Below are 19,453 nucleotides of genomic sequence, written 5' to 3'. Positions count from 1 at the left end.
AACTCTCAGGTGAGGAAACTCCCTCTACCAAGTTAAGCTGCCACCTTCTTTGCAATTTATAATCCTAAAGAAGTGACTAGATCCTTGAGGATCTAAGTGTGACTCAGGGTCATACAGCCAGTTTTTCAGAGGTAGGACTGGAATCCAGATCTGCCTGGTTTTGAGGATATCTCATTCTCTACTATAGCATCCTTCCACTATCATCAAAAATATTTACTACAAAAAAACTAGCGTTCCTACAGAAATGCTCCTTTCTCAAAATTTCCATCACAATCGCAAATCCCCCCAAAATAAAGATGCTATAGAATTTGAGAGGGGGAAAAAGTACTATTTAATCACTGCTTTAGAATCTCTCTCTTTCTGTCTCAAAACAGAGATATAGATATACATAATATATATATATATATATATATATCATCATGTTATATGTATCACATATTACATGCATAGATGTGTCTATTATTTATGTAGATGAGCAGATTTCACATATATACAGATTATCTTTTAATTATTCTTCTTGCCATATTTTTGTTATGCCTGATAACTATGAAGGGCCTAAGCAGCATCAGCCTCACCTATGTGAGAAACTTACCAACTTGTATATTCATAGGTCACAAAAAGATACAAAAATAAAAATTACAAAAATCCTCTCTGTGTCATTACTGTTAGAACTCTTGTTCTGAAATATCTCTTGGGGGAAGCATGAGGGAGTGAACTGGTATTTTGCAGCTCTAAGAAGATCAGAGTAAGATTGGCCTCTATTGGACCTTCTAATGAGAATATCTCATTTGCTTCCTTCACCCGTCAAGATTAAGTCTTATGAGAATTAGCAAAAAATGTCAATTCTCATAGTAAATCTTAAGCAAAGAAGAGCAATTTTCTAAAATAGTAGAGGTTTCAGATGATTTCTTGAGTTAAAAAAAATAGAAATTCATATTCAGTGTTATCTTATGTGTATAGGAATATGTAGTATGATTAAGAGCTAGAGCAGCTAAAGGAATGCCTGTAGGAAATGGATTTCCTTCAGTTCTGTCAGTAGAAGGCTGCAGAAGAATAACTTGGTCATAGACCTTTTTTGAGAGCAGCTACAATTTGCCACACATTTCTCAGGATATGATTGAGATATTTGGACCTTCAAAAAATAATATTTCCATTAGATAACATCACCCAGGAAAATTCAGACTCCACTTAATGAAACTGAAAAATACATGACAGAGGTTCTAGCAAACATTGACATGGATACCCATGGCTTGAGAGCCAGCCATACCAAACAGTGATTTTATTACCGTATGATAAAAGGCAGCCAGGTGGTTGAGTGGATGGAGTGCAGGTCCTTGAGTTAAGAAGATTTAAGTTCACATTCTTCCTCAGATACTTACTAGCTGTGTGACCCTGGTCAAGTCACTTAATCTGTTTGCTTTAATCTACTGGAGACGGAAATGGCAGACCACTCCAATATCTTTACCAAGATAACCCCATATGGGGTCACGAAGAGTCAGATACAACTGAACAATAACAATAAAATTTATCATTTGGATGCTCATTATTAACCTGGAATCCCCAGGGAGAACTGTGAAGTCAACCCATTTTGTTTCTGCTTCTTTTTTCCGTTTGTTTCCAATACCATCTTTCAAGTGGCCCAGTTACTATAGTCTTCCTTCCTGCCTAAATCTGCTCTTGAAAAGGAACTAAGCCCTTTACTCCTTATTGTGGATTTAAGTCAAATATTTTCAGTGAGATAGTTGTATTTTAAACCTGATCAACAGTTTTGGAATGCAAAACTTTTGTCTTTTTTTAAAACAGATTTTCAGCATCCATAAGTACATGGAGTAGATGGTATTTGAGAACATGAAAGCTCTCCACGAGCACACTTCCTCATTCATTCCTGTTTATTCTTCTGGCATTAGAAGTAAACAGAAGTAATTGTAGCCAAATGGTGAAGTACTTGGTTGTACTGTATGATACTTGAAGAGGTTTCTCTTCAATTGGCCTCTTTCACCTTCCTAAAGGAAATGGATCTGGTATCGACCTTTTAGAGTTGTTGATTTGTTGACCACTCTTTAGTATGAATGAATTTCTGGAAATGGCATTATTTCTTCCAGTGATTTTCATTTTCATTCTTACTTCTTCTTAGGGCTGCTAGGTGGTGAAATGAATAGTTTTAGGCCCAGAGTCAGGAAGACCTGAGATCAAATGTGGCCTCCGACTTTTACTAGCTGGTGTCACTGGGCAAATCCTATCACTTCCTTCAACCTGAATTTCCTCATCTGTAAAATGGCAAAAATATAATAGTACCTCTCTTTCAAGACTTTTGTGAGGATATTTGTATATATTTTGCAAACCTTAAAGCGCTCTGTAATTGTTTACTCTTGTTAGATCTATTATTTTATGTATCTGATCAGTCCCCATGTTGTCTTCTCCATTTGAATGTGAACTCCCTAAGGTCAAGGACTGTGTCTATACTTCTTTGTAGCCTCAGAGCTTAGTGGCAATACTGGGAAACTAGTGAGTGCTTATTAATGCTTGTTGATTGACTAATAATCTTTGACATCTGATCATAGAGTAAGAAGACTCTCTCCTATGGAAGAAATTTCAAGTATTGGTTACCTGGTATAAGACTTGGCTTTCTAATCCCAGTGCTGTAACTAGTTCATGAAGAAACACACATATTTTAAATTTTTTTAAATTTTTAAATTTTATATTATTGATTTATAAGATTCAAACCTCAGGATCATTACTTCTTTACCTTTCGATTAACTGAAAGGCTTTCTACTCTTCATATTAACCTCATCTGACTAAAACCTGACTCATGGAATAATCGTGTTAAAGGAAGACTGCATTGCACTCCTCTGCTATAAGTCAAAGGGGAATTTGACTTTCCCAAAGTGATCATTATTTGAAGAAGAATCCCGGCTGTTTCTGACTCCTTATTTATACTGGTGTCATGTAAATCCTTTCCCCCTTCAATCACTTCATTATGAACCCTTTAAATGTGGTTTAATTTGTAACCTGACATTTTTTTTCCCCTATTGAGTATGTTTAACTAGGTTTGTTTCTTTAAGAAGCATATGATTTTATGATTCTATTTAAATCAGTTTGTTCAACTTTTAGAACATTGAAGAATGTGTGGCATTATGTAATTTTTTTAACATCCATAGCCTAAAATAATGTAAAAAGTTGCAATATTTAAAGGAATTTTTTTCTCTGTCTCTATGATGCAATTTTAAATATAAAAACTTTAAAGAAATTTTCTGTAAAAGCTTTAGAGAAACTTTAAAGAAAGAGGTTATTTTTTTTTCCAAACTTCCTGAACCTGTGCCTGATAAAACCTAAATATTTATCCCTATAAATTCTGCACTGTGATAGATATGGCACCGTGGCCTTCCATGAGAACTCGAAGAGGAGGTAATTCTGCCATAATACAGGCAAATCATTTCCCCTCCACTGGACTGAAATTTCCTCATCTCTGGAATGAGAAGATGAGACTAGATGATATTTAAGATCACTTTCACTATTATCATTCTAGGACTCTAGGTCCTTGCTCTAACCAGATAGTTCCTCCTAGGAAGGGTCAAGTCAAGCTGCCTTCATTTCTTCATTTCTCTCTAGCCCCACTACTCCCAATTTCTTTCTCCACCATTTTGTCCCTTCCCCTGCCCACCATGAATTTCAAGTTCCTTTTATGTGCAGCTTTCCTCTGTTCAAATGTAAAATCCTGAAGGGCAGGAGCTGTCTATATGCTTTTAATATCTATTTGTTGTCTTTCCACTTGCTTCTGTTTCCATTCCCAGAACTTAATATAGTGCCATGCAAATAGTAAACACTGAGTAAATGTTTGTTGAGTTGTTGACTGAGTGTGGAGATGTTTTCTTACTTCTCTTCTTTTTCGTCCTTATGTTGTTGGAAGGAGAGGAATACATCACATTCCTCTTTCATTTTGCCTACTTATAAAGTCAGTTCTGAAAGTAAACCAAATTTAGATATTTTAGAGCACTTGTACGATAGGACTCTATGACTGAGAGATGAACTAGTTCAACCTACTCATTTTATCGTTAAAGAAATTGAAGCCCAGAGAAGTTATGTGACCTCCTCATCAGAAGGGAGAGAGTCAGGTGTTTAGGGAGAATGAGTCGGGGTCCAGCTGGGCATACGAAGACCTATCCCCATAAACTTCTGGAGGCAGAAGAAAAAGTGTTTAATGGTCACTAACTACTTGTACTTAGAGCCCTAAATGCGCAGAGCCCCTTGTTTTGACACAGGTCCCTGGGCTCACATAGATTTTTCACCAGTTCATTCTCTTTCATCTGTGTAGGATGATACATTTGTCCCTGTTCTAGATTAAGACTTCCAGATTCCAACAATCTAAGCCATCCTCATCGTGCTTTCTACCTCTACTCCAGGTTGCCCCCAAACACGTTGCAAATTATTTGGTGTTGTCTTCATGGCATTAGGACTCAGAACTCATCTACATACAATGTATAAAAGCCAGGGATGAAGAATGTACAATTGATTATTCTGCTGAAAGACCCCTTAAGTTGTGAGCATAGAGAAGCACATGGTGCTGGTTTGGCTTGGGGGACCCAAAGGATAGATAGGGGCTGACATCTAAAAGTGAAAGGAAGTGATAAGTGTTGAAGATTCTGCTTGGTGGGTATTAAAGACTTACATTTCTTTTTGTTTGTTTGTTTGGTTTTTTTTAACATTGTATGGAAAATGCTATCAAATACAGAGAAAGAACTATGAAGTCTAAATGCAGATCAAAGCATACCATTTGCTCTCATTTTCTTTTGTTATTTTGTTCTTCTTTGTCATGGTTCCTCCCATTCATTCTAATTCTTCTTTACAACATGACTAATGTGAAAATATGTTTAATAAGAATGTATATGTAGAGTCTATATTAGACTGCAGATCATCTTCATCTTGGGGAGATAGAGAGCAAGGTGGAAAAAATTTAAAACTCAAAAGCTTATGGAAGTGAATGTTGAAAACTAAAAATAAATTAATTTAAAAAAGAAACAAATGTGAAAATGCAGCTTGTCTGTATAAAATAATATTATGGCCATTGTTGTGACCTGCATTCCATTTTCACCATGGTTGAAATAATACTTTTTGCTTTGAATAAAACCTATAATTACACAAGCAAAGGGTGGTGGTTCTCCTAGAAGTTCCTTGGGGAACCCATGGGAATCCCCGATCATCTTGCAGCAAGTCCACAAGGTCAAAACTATTTTCAAACTAAAACTGAGATGTTTTAATTTTTAATATGGTGAATATTGATTGATTATAACCTACATAAACAAAAGCTTTGGGAGAGCCAGGGGTAATCTTCAATAACTTTTAAGAGTGTAAAGAAATCCTGAAATCAAGATCTTTGAGATGCCTTTTTGACCTAAGTTATTCCTAGTGAGGAAACTCCCATTACTAATGGAAATTTATACCTGACTGGCACTAAGAACAAAAGTCACTGGTTCTGGGTTCAAAAACCATGTCTAACAGAGCCTATACTTGAACCCCTATCTCAGAAGCAGGCTCTTTGTCTTGTCCTCCAGGTTGTCTATAGGAACACTACCAGGTTCCATTAAGTGTGCTTCAGATTAAAAGTATAAAGTGTTATTTGATTACAACACTAAACTGTTCACCTCACCTTGATTTTCGTAGTTGACTGCTCATGAAGCATCATTTGAAAAGAAAATATAGGGAACATTATTCAATTATGACTCAAATATCACTGAGTAGATGCCAGGCCTAGAGGCCTGTGTGGGCTACCCGAGTCTTCTTACCTCACCTCCGAGGTCTTCGGTTGGCCAAAACTGGATGCTCATATGAGAGAAAGGACGTTCCAGAGTTGAGCAAGGGTTGAGCTTTATTTCAGGGTCTCGGTTACAAGTGCAGGGGGGTCTTCCTTAGGCGGAAGAGGGGGAGATTTCCTAAGGAGGCTAGGATCTTAAGGGATTGGAAGTAGAAGTACAAGCGGGGAGAGAGGGGGAGGGGAGAGAGAAGAGAAGAGAAGCGGAGCCTACTGTCCTCTTGGCTCCTCACGTGCTAAGAGAGCTTTCAGGCTTCCTCAATCCTACTTAACCTTCAGCCGCACAGTTTGCATCTGAATACCGTGCTGTTAGATAACAATAGTGTGCCCAGATCCGGGACGACCTCGAGGGCAGGGAGACTCCACCCATCACGTATCTCCCGGGGAGAGGCGGAAATACCCGAGCTAGCCGAGCTAGCTCAGTCTGACCTTCTCGAATCCCCGCTGTTCATGGAGGGCCTCGTAAGACTCTAAGATTTAGAAGTCCCACTTTTACCCGCCCGAGACCGTCCACACGGATTTGAACTTCCAATCCCAACAAGTAGAGAGTTTACCTCATCTGCTTCTCCTTACCCAGGTCCAAATGTGGTTTTTTTTCTCCTTTTCCACTTTATTGAGTGTTAGTACACAGAGTGAATAGTATTCTTGAAATACCTTTGTATTATTCTAACAGACTAGTTGATCTGTCTTCAGGCTTTTGAATAATACAGTCCTAGAAATACGAAAGAAACCTAAGGTTACAAGTCATACAGTATCAGGTAGAAATCAGCAGCCCTATTGTCCATGTCCTGTAATTCTGAAGTGGCTGCACCCATGGGACACAACTGACTCTGTGTCCCAACTTCTTAAAATCTGGGATATACCATAGGCCACATCAATCAAAATGGTATAGCAACAAGGACATTGAATGAAAGATGATCCATCCCTATACCATTTCTGCACACCCGAGAGATCTGCATGCCCCAAAGTAGGGCAGTATGGAAAAGAATTAGCAGTACCCTCTTGCTGGCTACTTTGTCCCTTTAGGCTAGTGTAAGGTATGCCCAAAGAGAAGTAAGGGCTAGAAGAAACTTGTGAATCTCTGATCTCTAAGTATAAATGGTATACATACATCCCTTGTATTGGCTATGGATTTAGACCATCTGAGTCCATCCTTCTGAGTAGCAACAAGTTATTAATTTTCTGTACATTTCATGCCCTCTAAGCATGAATATCAGGTGATCAGTTATGTCTACTTTCCACCTGTTTGTCTTACCCTCTCCATTGCCATAATGCCAATCTTAAATCACTTTACTATATCATTTTATAATAGAGACCCCAGGTCCCAGAGGGTCACTAAATAAATTTAATTCAAATATTCAAGAAATGGACTACTTCTTTTGCAAGGTGGTTTCTTTTTTATGAAAAACTAATTATCCTTTAAAGTAACATATTCGCAGTCTGTAATAAAAGTACAAGGTAATTTAGTAATTTTCTAATAATAAGTTAATGAGTTTTTATCCAAAAGCTAGCACCAGGTGGGATAATTTTTTATGCTTGCAAAATGTTCTTAAATGAAATATGGTGGATTTTTTTTTTTTAACTTTGATCATTTGAGGGTGGGCGAGGTTGCGCTGAAATGGCAATAAAAGAATCACAGTTCCTCAATGTGCTGAACATGAGTGCCTAGGAGACAGCTAGGTAACATAGGAGATAGAGAGATGGTGTCAGGAAGACCTGAGTTCATATGTGGCTCCAGACTCTTACTACTACTCATCAAATTGATTGATTTGTCTCAGTTTTCTTGTCTCTAAAAGGAGGATAAGGATAGCACCTACTTCATGGGGTTTGGGAGAAATTAAATGAAAAAAAAAACCTATGAAAAGTACTTCACAAAACATAAATTTCTATAAATATGTTACATACTACCATCACCACTGCTACTACTCACTAGTATCAAGTAATGCTTATTCACGAAGAATAGTGAAAGGCATTAACTTTGAGGATTCTGAGAATTTCTGAAATTCAAATTTGGCCTAAACAGAGCAGGTCTTTCTGTGATCCCTAAGCACTATTGGAGATATAGATGAATAGCCCCTAATGTGCGGACCACTAACTATGAGACCTTAACCCTTTTGGGTCTATCTGAGGAACCACTGTGAAAATGGCCATGTTTGACATGATGTATTTTACTCTGTTTCAATTGTGTTGTGATTTAATTGGTTTGTGTAAACAAATAAAAATGGTGTTGCATGAGTCCTGACGGAATGTCAGCTTCTTGAGGGAGAAGCCTTCTCTTTACCTTTTTCTTTGTATCTTTAGCTCTAAGTATAATGTTTTATACCTAGTAAGAACTAGGTAAGTGCTAGTTGAGTAGAGGGAGGGAAGAGGAAAGAAAAGTAAACAAACAAAAAAGGAACTTGGACAATATGGTTGAATTTCATTCTCCATCTGGCATTTACCTCATTTACCTGGCATAGATCTTGTATGTACGTAGTCATTTGTATGCTATCTATTCATTAGGATACGAAGAATAAAGAGTATTTTTGCCTTGATTCGTAGCCCCATGCTTAGCATTGATCCTGGCACATGTAAAGCATTTAATAAATGCTGGTGGATGGCTAATATGGAAGTATGTTTTGCTTGACTTCAAATGTATAATGGGTATCATATTTCTTGTCTTGTCAATGAGTAGGGGAGAGGATAGAGGAATGTAGGGAATTCAGAATTGAAAATTAAAAAAAAAACTAATTAAAAAAAGAAAATCCAGAAACATATAGTCTTCTAGTACTTAATTAAATTATCACTTTGCCACATATAATCCAGTGGGTTAATTCTAACATGCCATATATGCTAAGCTCATAGCAAGTTGAAAATTTTAGTGACTTTATCTCAGCAATCTGTGAAAATCAGAAATGCATAACATAAAAAGTAAGTCTCATCCCAAACACTATTATGTTCATAGTTATTATATTTTTAATATGCTCATTAAATATGTTTTTGTTTGGAGGGGGAAACCAGTAATTAAAAGGTATCCCAATTTCAATGTTTCTCATCAATGTTGGTGGAAAGAGGGAACTGTCATTATTATACTGGATCTTAGTAGAAAATAATTTTATTTACTCACTTCTGTTATTAGAGCACTTTCCTCAGTTTTGACTAAGTGGTATTTTTAAAATGGGGCAAGGATTACCATAGATTCTCTGGTCTATTTCAAGCACGCCTTGTTTGGCGCGTTAGCCAAATGAGGTATAGGATGACATTATTCAGCCACTCAATAGTCTAACCTGGTCACTTGCTACCTAAAGTGATGCTTATATAATCCTTTAATTTCATTGTACTCTGTGTCTATCATCTCTGCCCTGACTTGGCAGGAGCAAAAACACATTATAAAAAAGGAGGTGGGAGGCGGTGTTGCATAGTTTACTTGTCTACAATGACTTGTTAAAAACAACACACAAATTTCAAATCATTTATAAATAAATGAAATATACATAAATAAATACTTGATGACTAACTTAATGAATGTTAGGAAATAAAAGAGAGTTCCCCAGAGACAAAGAAAGTCCTATCACCCCAGTAATACCAGCTCTGGATTGTTTTAGTTCTATGGAAACTGTTATATTACTATTCTTAATTATTTTCCTCAGAAGACAAATGGGACAGATCTAATCCCTCTTCTGTGTGACATTCCTTCATATACTTAGTAACAACTCTCATGGACCACCTGTATATCTATTATTTTTTGAGCTTCAAGATTTGCCAAATGAAGATGAGCAGTCTGCTGAGAGGTATCTGAAGTTGGGTGGTGAGTGGTAGGGGGAGAGTGTCTGCGATGCTTTGTTATGGTCTTCTAATGAAGGCAACTCACTGTAGAAGTGGAATGAGAGTTCCCTGGGAGCAAGGAAGTTAAAAATTAGTGAGTGACTTGATCAGTTTCTTCTCTCTGTTTTAATTCATTTGGCAGCAAATGCCTTTCTAAATGAATGATTATCTGGTAATCAGGCTTCTACACTTGGGAGGAAAAAGGAAACCCACACACAAGTCTTACATGTCCTAAGGAGAAAATTTAAAAGACATGTGTTTCAGCTGGCTAAAGACAGGAATGGAATAAAGTTTGTCTCAAAAACTGAATCCATATTGAGGTAATGATATGTCAGTGGCTAAAGTTTTCTTTAGAAATTTTAATCTCTGATATATAATAATAAAAAGAGATACTCTTTCCTTTTTCTTCTTGGAGGAAAGTATCTTTGATAAGCACGTGAGGTTGTCCACCATCTTTGCTGCCAGATCTCCTCCCTGAGATCTTTGAGTACTACAGTTAGTTGAGGTGGAAAGAGTATGAAGGTAATGCTCTTATTTATTCATAATAAAAGGAACATGGAGGGTTTTACCCAGGATTCCAAGTATCCTGGGGTTATCTGGGTCCTGATGATTTATTAGGTTATTGTTAGGTAAATAGGAGATATCTTCTAGTTGGAGGGATAAAAGCCAAAAAGAAAGAGGGCAATTAACCCTTATATTGGGATATATGCCAATTTACTAAGAAGTACCAAGAAAATGGTTCTGGGTTATTCACTACATATATATATATATATATATATATATATATATATATATATATAGCTATATATGCATATATATATAGAGAGAGAGCATTTAATTTAATTTAATTATAGTATTATAATTTTAGTATTATAGTATATTATAGTATTATAATTTATAGTATTATAATTAATTTAATTTAATTATAGTATTATAATTTTATAATTATATATAATATATATGATTATTATAATTATAGTATTTAATTCTCTATGTAAAAAATGCTAATTCAGGTTGCAAAGTGGATGGGAAATAAACTCTCCATATACAAAGACCCTGACTAGGAGCTAAAGGTGTTGCATGCTAATGTAGATGTATACAAATATGTATATGCATGTCTTTGCTCCATAGCAAGCCATATTGATTTATTTACATTCTTCAGAATGAGGAAGGCTATTTCTTAGTTACTAAATTCCAAAAAGCAAAACCCTGTCTTTGTATCTATAGTAAAAAGGGGACTTTTTACAGAGACCAGCCATCCTCATAAACATTTCAGAAGTTACAGTTTTGTTGACTTTATCAAAACTCCTTAGCTTCTGTAGCAGCCTTTCTATCCCTGCATGACGCAGTTGTATGGCAGAAAGAGTGCTTGCTCTGGAATATCAGTATTTGAGTTTAACTCTTGCTGCTGACAATTACAAACTGTGTAACATAGGTCAAGTCACTTAACTTCCCTGAGCCTCAGTTTCCTCATATGTAAAGAAAAGAAAAAAAGATAAGCTTGAACTAGATATTCTCAAGATTCAGCTAGGTAGTGCAGTGGATAGAGCACTGGGCCTAAAATCAGAAAGAACTCAGTTCAAAGGCAAGTGCAGGCACTTACTAGTGGTGTGATCCAGGGCAAGTCATTTAACCCTATTTACTTCAGTTTCTTCACCTGTAAAATGAGCTGGAGAAGAACATGGCAAACCACTTCAGTATCTTTGCCAAGAAAATCCTATGGACAATATGAATGTGGTCCACAGCGTCCTGAAGAGCTGGACACAACTAAACCACGAGATATTTTCAGAGTTCCCTTCCAGTTCTGTGTCTATGACCTCATTATCTCTACACAGAATTCAGCATCAAGAGACAGCTTAATGCAAGGAAAAGATGGCTGTCCCTGGGCTCCACCTCTGAGGCTATTTATATCAGCTTAGGCAAGTCACTTAACTTCTGTAAGCCTCAGTTATGTTTTTAAAAAAAATTGTATTGATGTGTTTTGTCCTTACAGTACCAGGATTTACAGATTACCCTTACTCCATGAGAGCTCTCTTATAACAAAAGACAGAAACTAAACAAAACTAGCAATACAGTGGCCTTATCTAAAAGTGAATACATCAATTCATATTTGGAGTACCCGCAACCTGTCTTTTAAAAATATTTTTTTTCTCTAATTCATAAAAATCTATTTTCTTTCCCCCTATTCCCTTTACCCACTGGGGAAAATAAAGAAAAAAGAAGCACGTGTTTTTGTTTTGGTTCTTTTTATAACAGATACACATAATCAGACAAAACAAGTTCCATTACTGGCTATGTAGAAAAATATGAATGTTTCATTCAGCACTTTAAATCTGTCACCAATGACTTCTCTTTGTTAATTATTTCCTATTTATCTTAGATTTAGTTTTCTTTGAATGTATTTATTTTCACGTTGCCGTCTCCATTAAAACGTAAGCTCCTTGAGAGCAGGAACTCTCTTTGATTTCATTTGGTATCTTCATTGATCATCATAGTGCCTGGCACTTTTTAGGTGCTTAATAAATCTTTATTGATTAATTGGTGACCTGTCTTTCAGGATATACATCACTGATCCTTTGGAATCAAGTATGGTTGCTGTATTGATCATAGTTCTCCCAGTTTAGAAGTTATTTGTCTTTAGAATGTCATTTTTTGAAAATTCTCTTTCTTCTATTCACTCAATTCTGCATTCGTTTATAGGAAATTATTCATTTTTAGAATGTCGATGTTGTCTAAATTGTTCTGGTGTAGGTTACTTTGGGGCATCGGTATATATTTCTTTAGTGTCTCTTTAAAGTCATCTATTTGAAATTATCTGTTTCCTACTTTCTTACAGAACATGGGTATTCCATCAAAATCCAGTACTAAAACTTTTTCAGCCATTCCTCAGTTGACGGGCTTCTCTTTAGTTCCTGATCTGTTTTTGTTTCTACTGTGCTCCCTAACAATAAACAAACAAACTACTAAACTATGTTTATACATATCGGCCTTTTTCCTCCTTGTCACTTTTGGGTATGGAGTTAGCAGTAGTACAGCTGGGTCAAAGGATATATACTATTTGGTATTTTTTGTGTGTGTATAATTGAAAATTGCTTTCCAGAATCATTGTACCCATTCCTAGGCCATTATGCCTGGTTTCCCACATCCCTGCCAACATTTATCATTTTAACATTTTTGGCATGTTGGCCAAATAGGACTGGTGTGGGAGAGAGGGAAATCTCAGAATTGTTTTAATTTGAATTTGTCTCATAAGTAGAAAACTCATTTTCCTTCCGTGTCAAAGAAGGTGTTTGACTACATGACCTCCAAGTGTCCTTTAAGTTCTTATTTTATGATCATACGAGCTCTCTATCAATCACCATCTTCCTCTGTCCTCTCTTTCCCATATAATCTCTGTAACCTGCTTCTGTTATGGTATAATAAGAAGATCTTTGAACTGAGAATCATAAGACCTGCGTTGAAATTTGTCTTTAATTCTCACCTTTATAAACTTGAATGTGTCTCTTAATTTCTGTGATGACCCTACAGAGCATTGTGGCAAATCACCCTGAAAGTCGGTTAAAAGAGAAGGCCATGGGACTAGATAAGAAGATGCACACTTCCCCAAGATGTCAACATTTGGATTGAATGACTATTCAGAGCCTGAAAGTATTACCCAAGTTAAATCTGGAAAATAAAGATTATGGAGTAATTAAATTTAAGTGAATAAATTCCTGTGCTTTTCTAAAACATCTAGATGAACTGATAAAAGGTGGGACATTGTCTGAAATGCTAGAGAAACATTTAATAAAGTCTTTGTAACATACTTCTGAAAAGTGCACAAACAAATATTTCCAAGGGCTGATAAAAATTATCTGCTGCTAATTATGTGGTTTGTGCTTTTGAAAAAAGTTATTCATGTGTAGAACAAAAAATAGACAGAATTAATCATAGCCTCAGAATGATTTAGTGCGTACAGTTTATGAATTAATTAGCTTTCTCTTAATCTTTTCAATTAAAAAAGTGTTCGTTTATTGCTTACTTTAGTGTTAAAATGCTGGTTAATTGCAAAACACTATTAGGGACTAACATTAAAATTCCACCAACAAAAATTAGGGAAGCAAAACATATTTAAGTTGATTTACAAATCTTACTTTCCTAAGCTGGTAGAAAGGGCTGAGTTGCTGAAATGTGAGGTTGTAAATATGTGAACTGACTTTAGACAATGAATTTTTGGATCTGAGAGTTTTTCATATTTATATGTACATTTTTCTAAACTCTAATAGATTGATTCATATTTGCCTGGAGAAAAAAATAAGAAGGAAGGAAGTATAAACAAATTGGTTTATGCTTGGTGTTTTCTTTTCCCTAGGACTCTAGTTTAGTCCTGTAGATTTCTTCCAATCAACTAACATTTTCTATTCTAGTTATCTTGTAGATAGGAAGAGAAGCCATACTCCTAACATATTTATACAATGGCTTTAGTTGAGATTAAGAATATTCTCACATAAAAAATTCATCTGGAATATGGTTGGAAGGCTTTTCCCCAAAGAGTAACTCTGAATGCTTCAGTGACTGCCTTGGAATGATCAGGTTGAGTATCTCATGGATTACTATAAAAGCCTGGCATTCTGTACAACTGTCAAGGTCAAGAATCAAAGGACAGATTTTTGCCTATAACTAAAAATTGAAAGGTTATGGCCAGTACTTTAGAAAATAAGCTTTAGTTTCAAATGGTCAGGAAAAGCTGTAGCTGTGGGTAATGTAAATAACTGGAGTTAGTCTGAGCTGCCCAGTGGGGACCCAACTGGCCACCTCCAGGTGGGCAACTCAGCTCCTACTCTCCTTCCCTCTCCCCTGCCTTCTTAGAGTGTCATGCCCTTATCAGAGCGTACTCTGCCCAAAAGAAGGTGAATTTTAATGACTAAAGCCTACCTTGATATCTTGGGGTTTACTGGCTAGATTTCTTTCTCAAAGACCATGCCTGAAACACAATTCTCATTGGTTGGCCAACAATAGGTTCCTGCCCAAGCACCACTTAATAGTTATTTTTTGGGCTCAGGTGGCTCAGAGTGAATGTAAATGTAATTTTTTCTCTTCTGAGCAAAAAAGAAAAAAAATCCTGAGAGTCTCCCCCTCCCAGTATGATTTGATTTTTTTTTTTTTTTATTAAAAGGGACATTCCTTGACTCATTTTTGAAAAGGCCTAATCACTAAATGGGTGTTGCTTTAGTTAAAGTGAGAACTGGGAGAGACCATAGCTTAAAAAGACCAAGCTTCCCCACTGCATCCTGGGCCCTCTGTAGTTGTCCCACTCTATGGCCACTGAACCCACATGACTCTGGAGAAGAAAATGAGGCTGATAACTTTGCACAACCGTCCCTCACTGTAATCCAGTTGGCTTGCAAGTCATGGCATCATCTTTGTGACGTCTTGGTCTTCTTCAAGAACTAAGGACAAATCACACACAAAAATTATATGACATTGGGCAAATTCACTTCTGCCCTCTAGACCTTAGCTTTCTTAAGTGTAAATCCAAGGGAATTATACCAGATAGCATCATAAACCCCTTTGCAACTTAAAACATACTGGTGAATCTATTTTCAAATATGTATGCTTATAGGATACAAAACCAACTAGGTAATCATTCTGTTGTACTCAATTTTGTTTCTTTAGCTTTGCTTTCTTGGTATATTTCATTTTGATGAAGAAGTCCCTTCCCATGGCTTCCAGTTACCTCCCACCTCCTTAACAACAGGTTGTATGTGTGTTTGTGTGTGTGTGTGTGTGTGTGTGTGTGTGTGTGTGTGTGTGTGTGGTTGGTTGGTTCATTTTCTCATGAATTTTAATGCCCTGGCAGTTAATCACAGAGAAAGATATATTTAGAACATTACTGTCATTTCACACATCAAATCAAATGTTTGAAAGAAACTTAATTGCAAAGGAAAATTAGACTTATTCCACAGTACAACTTGTATTATGGCCCACCCATAACTCCAAATTATGTAACACATGTGTTGTCTCCTACTTTATCTTCTTTTTCACAGTAAATATATATATACACAGAGAGAGAGAGAAAGAGAGAGAGAGTTGATGCCATTTAACACAGAACTTTAGGGAAGACATAATGTGCCAGTATTTGACATCTCTAAGGTACCAATCTGGCATAGAATAAATTTTGCAGCTCATCCATTTTCTGAATGAGATGTAAAAGTGATATCCTGTAAGTTGCCAGGAGATAGTCAGTCATACTTGACTGCCAGTGAAGAAGAATTTTAGAATGAAACAAGATACAGTCATTGGATTTCTTGTTTCTATCCATTTACAGATTAGAGAATGTAAAGACAAGAAGGTACTCAGTTTTGTCAGCATGGTATGTTGAAATAATTTATTCATGATTCATAAATTGAGACAGGATAATAGCATCTTAATTAAGGAGAGAAGAAAACAGTATTTTTTTTTCTTCTCACAATTCTGTCACCTGCTTTCATGCACATATAAAAGCATGAGTTCATCATTTGGCTTTATAAGTAGATTATATAAAATGATATAATTATTCATAAACATTCATCATCAATGCCCATGACCATCATACTCCTATACTGCTAAAATAGATGATAATAGTAGTTTATATTTATATAAAAACCCACATATCTAGAGCATGTCAAGGTTTATAAGGCACTTTCCTCAGTCTTGAGAGATGAGAAATAGAAAGTATTTTTCCTATTTTATAGGTAAGAAAAGTGAGGCTAAGAGACAAAGGTTAAGTAACTTGCCCAAAGTCACTCAGTAGTTGGTAGAACCAACTCGTGAAATCATTTATCTCCAAATCCATACCTCTCTGGACTAGACTGCACTGTTTTTCCCTCACGTCCTTCCTTTCCCTTCCCTTCCCTTTCCTTCCCTTCCCTTCCCTTCCCTTCCCTTCCCTTCCCTTCCCGTCCTGTCCCATCCTGTCCCTGTCCTAGTCCCCTGTCCTCTCCAAAAAGCTTAAACCTACTACACGCTGAAACTGGGACTCCAAGGGGCCCCTGCCAAGGGCTCCTGAACCCCCCTAGCTTTATAGTGATTGTCAATAGGAACTGTTGTTGTTTCCCACCCAGCCTGATATCTTTGTTTTCTTGACCTCATTAAGGGGCCATGCCCTGGCTACTTTGTAAACAGGCCTATTCAATGAATGGGCATTGTCTCACCCTAAGTCAGGACCTGGAAAGACCTTGGCCTAAAGGCCCCAAGGTCTCCCACTGCATCCTGGATCATCTCCAGTCATCCTGATGAATATCCAGTCACTGGATTCAGATGGCAGTGAGGCTGGTGACCTGCACAGCCCTCCCTCACTCAAAACAAAGTCAAGTGCAAGTCATGTCATCATTTCTCTGATGGCATGGTCTTCTTCCACAACGAAGGACAAACATGATGACTGTTTCTCCCTACAGGGCAGCCAAAGTTTTGTTTTGTTTTTTTTTTCTCTAATGAATATTAGAGTACCATATTTAGAAATTTAGAGTCCATCTGTCAAGATAATTTTACATTTTTAATTTTCCTTTTTATTTCATACACTAATTTTAACCTCTAACAATTTGTTAGAGAAGCAAGAAGAGGCAGTATTTGTAAGTAGGGATCCTAGAAGGAGGTGTCTTCCAAAGAAAGCATATTTTAGAGATTTGAAATGTATTATGGAATAAAAATTCTCCATAATGAGTTTCTAGAGATGAGGAGAATTTTATAAGGAGATAAAATGTAGGCAGGTATCCTGAGGTACAGGGTTTATCAATGACAAACACATCTGTGAGTGTATATGTAAGGTGCTTGGAGTAGGAATTTTGGTTTACCAATTTGAGACCATGGCCATTTTTAATGTTTCTCAGCGATGGATCATATGTCAATCAATAATAAAAAACATCAAATAAGTGTGTCTACTATGTGCCAAACATGCTGCTAAGTCCTGGAACAGGCAGTCACTGATTTTAAGCATGTGTCCTGAAATGGTCGTGAATCTGGAGTCTGTGAATAGTGAAAGGAAGTGATATATTGGTTTAAGCTAGGTACTGATAATGCCAAAATTTCAAGTCCATTCACTTGCAAAAGAACAGTGAATTACATATTGACCCAAACTAGAGTTATGGAAGCCAGTATGAATGGAAAATAGGGAACAATATTCAGAGACTGAGAAGACTTGGTAAAGGTAGAGAGAGAACAATGATATCAAGGTCTGAGTTACTGGAAAAATGTGGTTCCTTTAATGTTATCACATCTATAGTGTTATAATGTTTGGTATGGAACTCTTACTTTATTTGTTAAGAGGAATATCCTTTATTATGTGAGAAGTGGGGAAGTGGGACAGAATTGGCAAAAGCAGACAATCTGAGTTCTTAGCCACTCCCCTTCAGAACTCATCATCTGCAAAGGGACTCTCCAAATCCTCAGGTTCCTTTAGGTGCCTCTGGCTTCCAGTTTTCAGAGGGAAGATGGAAGAGGCCCACCCCACTTAAGGTTGCTGAAAAAAAAAGACTCCGGGAAGATGTAAGAAGAGCTTTCACTTAAATGTTGTTCAGTCATGTCTGACTCTTTATGACACCTTATGGAGTTTCCTTGGCAAAGACACTGGAGTGGTTTGCCATTTCCTTCTCCAATGAACTAGGCCAAAGAAAGGTTAAATGACTTGCCCAGGCTCATACAATTAGTCAATGTCTGAGGCCACATTTGACCTCAGGTCTTCCGGACTTTAGGCCCAGCATTCAAGCCACTGAGAGACACCTAACTTTCCCTAGCTTACTGTAGTAGAGAGTTTTTCCATGGGTGTGACAAAGGACAATTTCTCTTGGTTGAATTGAGTTTAGATCACTCCCGATGGAAGAGGGATCCCTCATTCTCTATTGTATTATGTAATATCTCTTTATGTCTGTTCTCTGATTTCTGTTTTGCTACTGGTTTGGATACATGGGTTTCTTTGCTCTTTATGTGTGGTTATTGTGGAAATGGTACTTGATGAAAAAGGGATCAAGCCTTGGATATAGATCTTGGCATCTTAGTTCCCCCGATAATAATGACAAAGTAATCAGAAGTTAGATGAAACCTGATAGTATTTCCTAGATTTGTAATATTTAAGGAAGAAGATACATATAATTCTAGCTTAGCAACCCCACTCTCACAGGTAGTTGTATGGTTAGTCCTTCACTCTCAAGAAGGACCATGACATCAGGGAGATGACAACATGACTTGCAAATAAATTGGATTTAAGTGAGGGAGGGCTATACAACATCACCAGCCTCACTTTGTCCTCCAGAACCATCGGTGTACAGTGGTCAAATATCGATCAAAATGACTGGAGATGACCCAGGATGCAGTGGGAGACCTTGGCCCTTTTAAGAAAAGGTCTTTTCAGCTTCTTTGTTTGAGGGAGGCCTCTTTAAGAAGTGAGTCAAGGATGGTCACTTTAATAGTAATAACAAAAATCAAACTGGGATGAGAAGACCCTCACAGTTCCTGGCCAAAAGAGAAACAGTTACTATTTATATTCACTCTGGGCCTAAAGGGCTGAAATAATAACCATTAAGTGGTGCTTTGGCAGGAACTCATGGTTGTCTAATCTATGAGATCCAGAGGCATATCATCATCTCCCTGATGTCATGGTCCTCTTCAAAAATGAAGGACAAACCAAAATCTGAGAGTAGTGCAAGCTGCCCTTATGGGAACCCAGCTGGTCAGTTTTAGTTGGGCAACTCAGATTCTCTCCCCTTGTCTCTCCTACTCTCTATGCCCCTCCTCTTCTTTTACTTCCTTTACTGCCCCGGGTAAGTTAATTGTTGATGGCCTAAAGCTGCCTAGTTAACTTGGGATTTATTGGTAAGATTCCTTTCTCAA

At 36.9% G+C, this 19,453-nt stretch overlaps 1 protein-coding gene and 1 long non-coding RNA gene across 2 annotated transcripts in view; both read left to right on the top strand.

The window, feature by feature from the left end:
• The window catches only part of LOC140533092 (uncharacterized), a 41,129-nt gene extending 27,502 nt beyond the window's left edge, over nucleotides 1-13,627 (top strand). The window contains exon 4 of the long non-coding RNA XR_011976796.1: nucleotides 13,139-13,627. This is a non-coding gene — a long non-coding RNA (uncharacterized lncRNA). The remainder of the gene's footprint in view (nucleotides 1-13,138) is intronic.
• Nucleotides 1-19,453, top strand: part of CNTNAP2 (contactin associated protein 2) — a 2,725,119-nt gene that overhangs the window by 1,720,124 nt on the left and 985,542 nt on the right. The gene's annotated exons all lie outside the window — the stretch shown is intronic.

This window comes from Notamacropus eugenii, chromosome 3, assembly GCF_028372415.1.
Source record: "Notamacropus eugenii isolate mMacEug1 chromosome 3, mMacEug1.pri_v2, whole genome shotgun sequence".
In the NCBI taxonomy this organism is placed as follows: Eukaryota; Metazoa; Chordata; class Mammalia; order Diprotodontia; family Macropodidae; genus Notamacropus; species Notamacropus eugenii.
The sequence above is the reverse complement of the archived record's forward strand: the minus strand, read 5'-3'. Positions and strand labels throughout refer to the sequence as shown.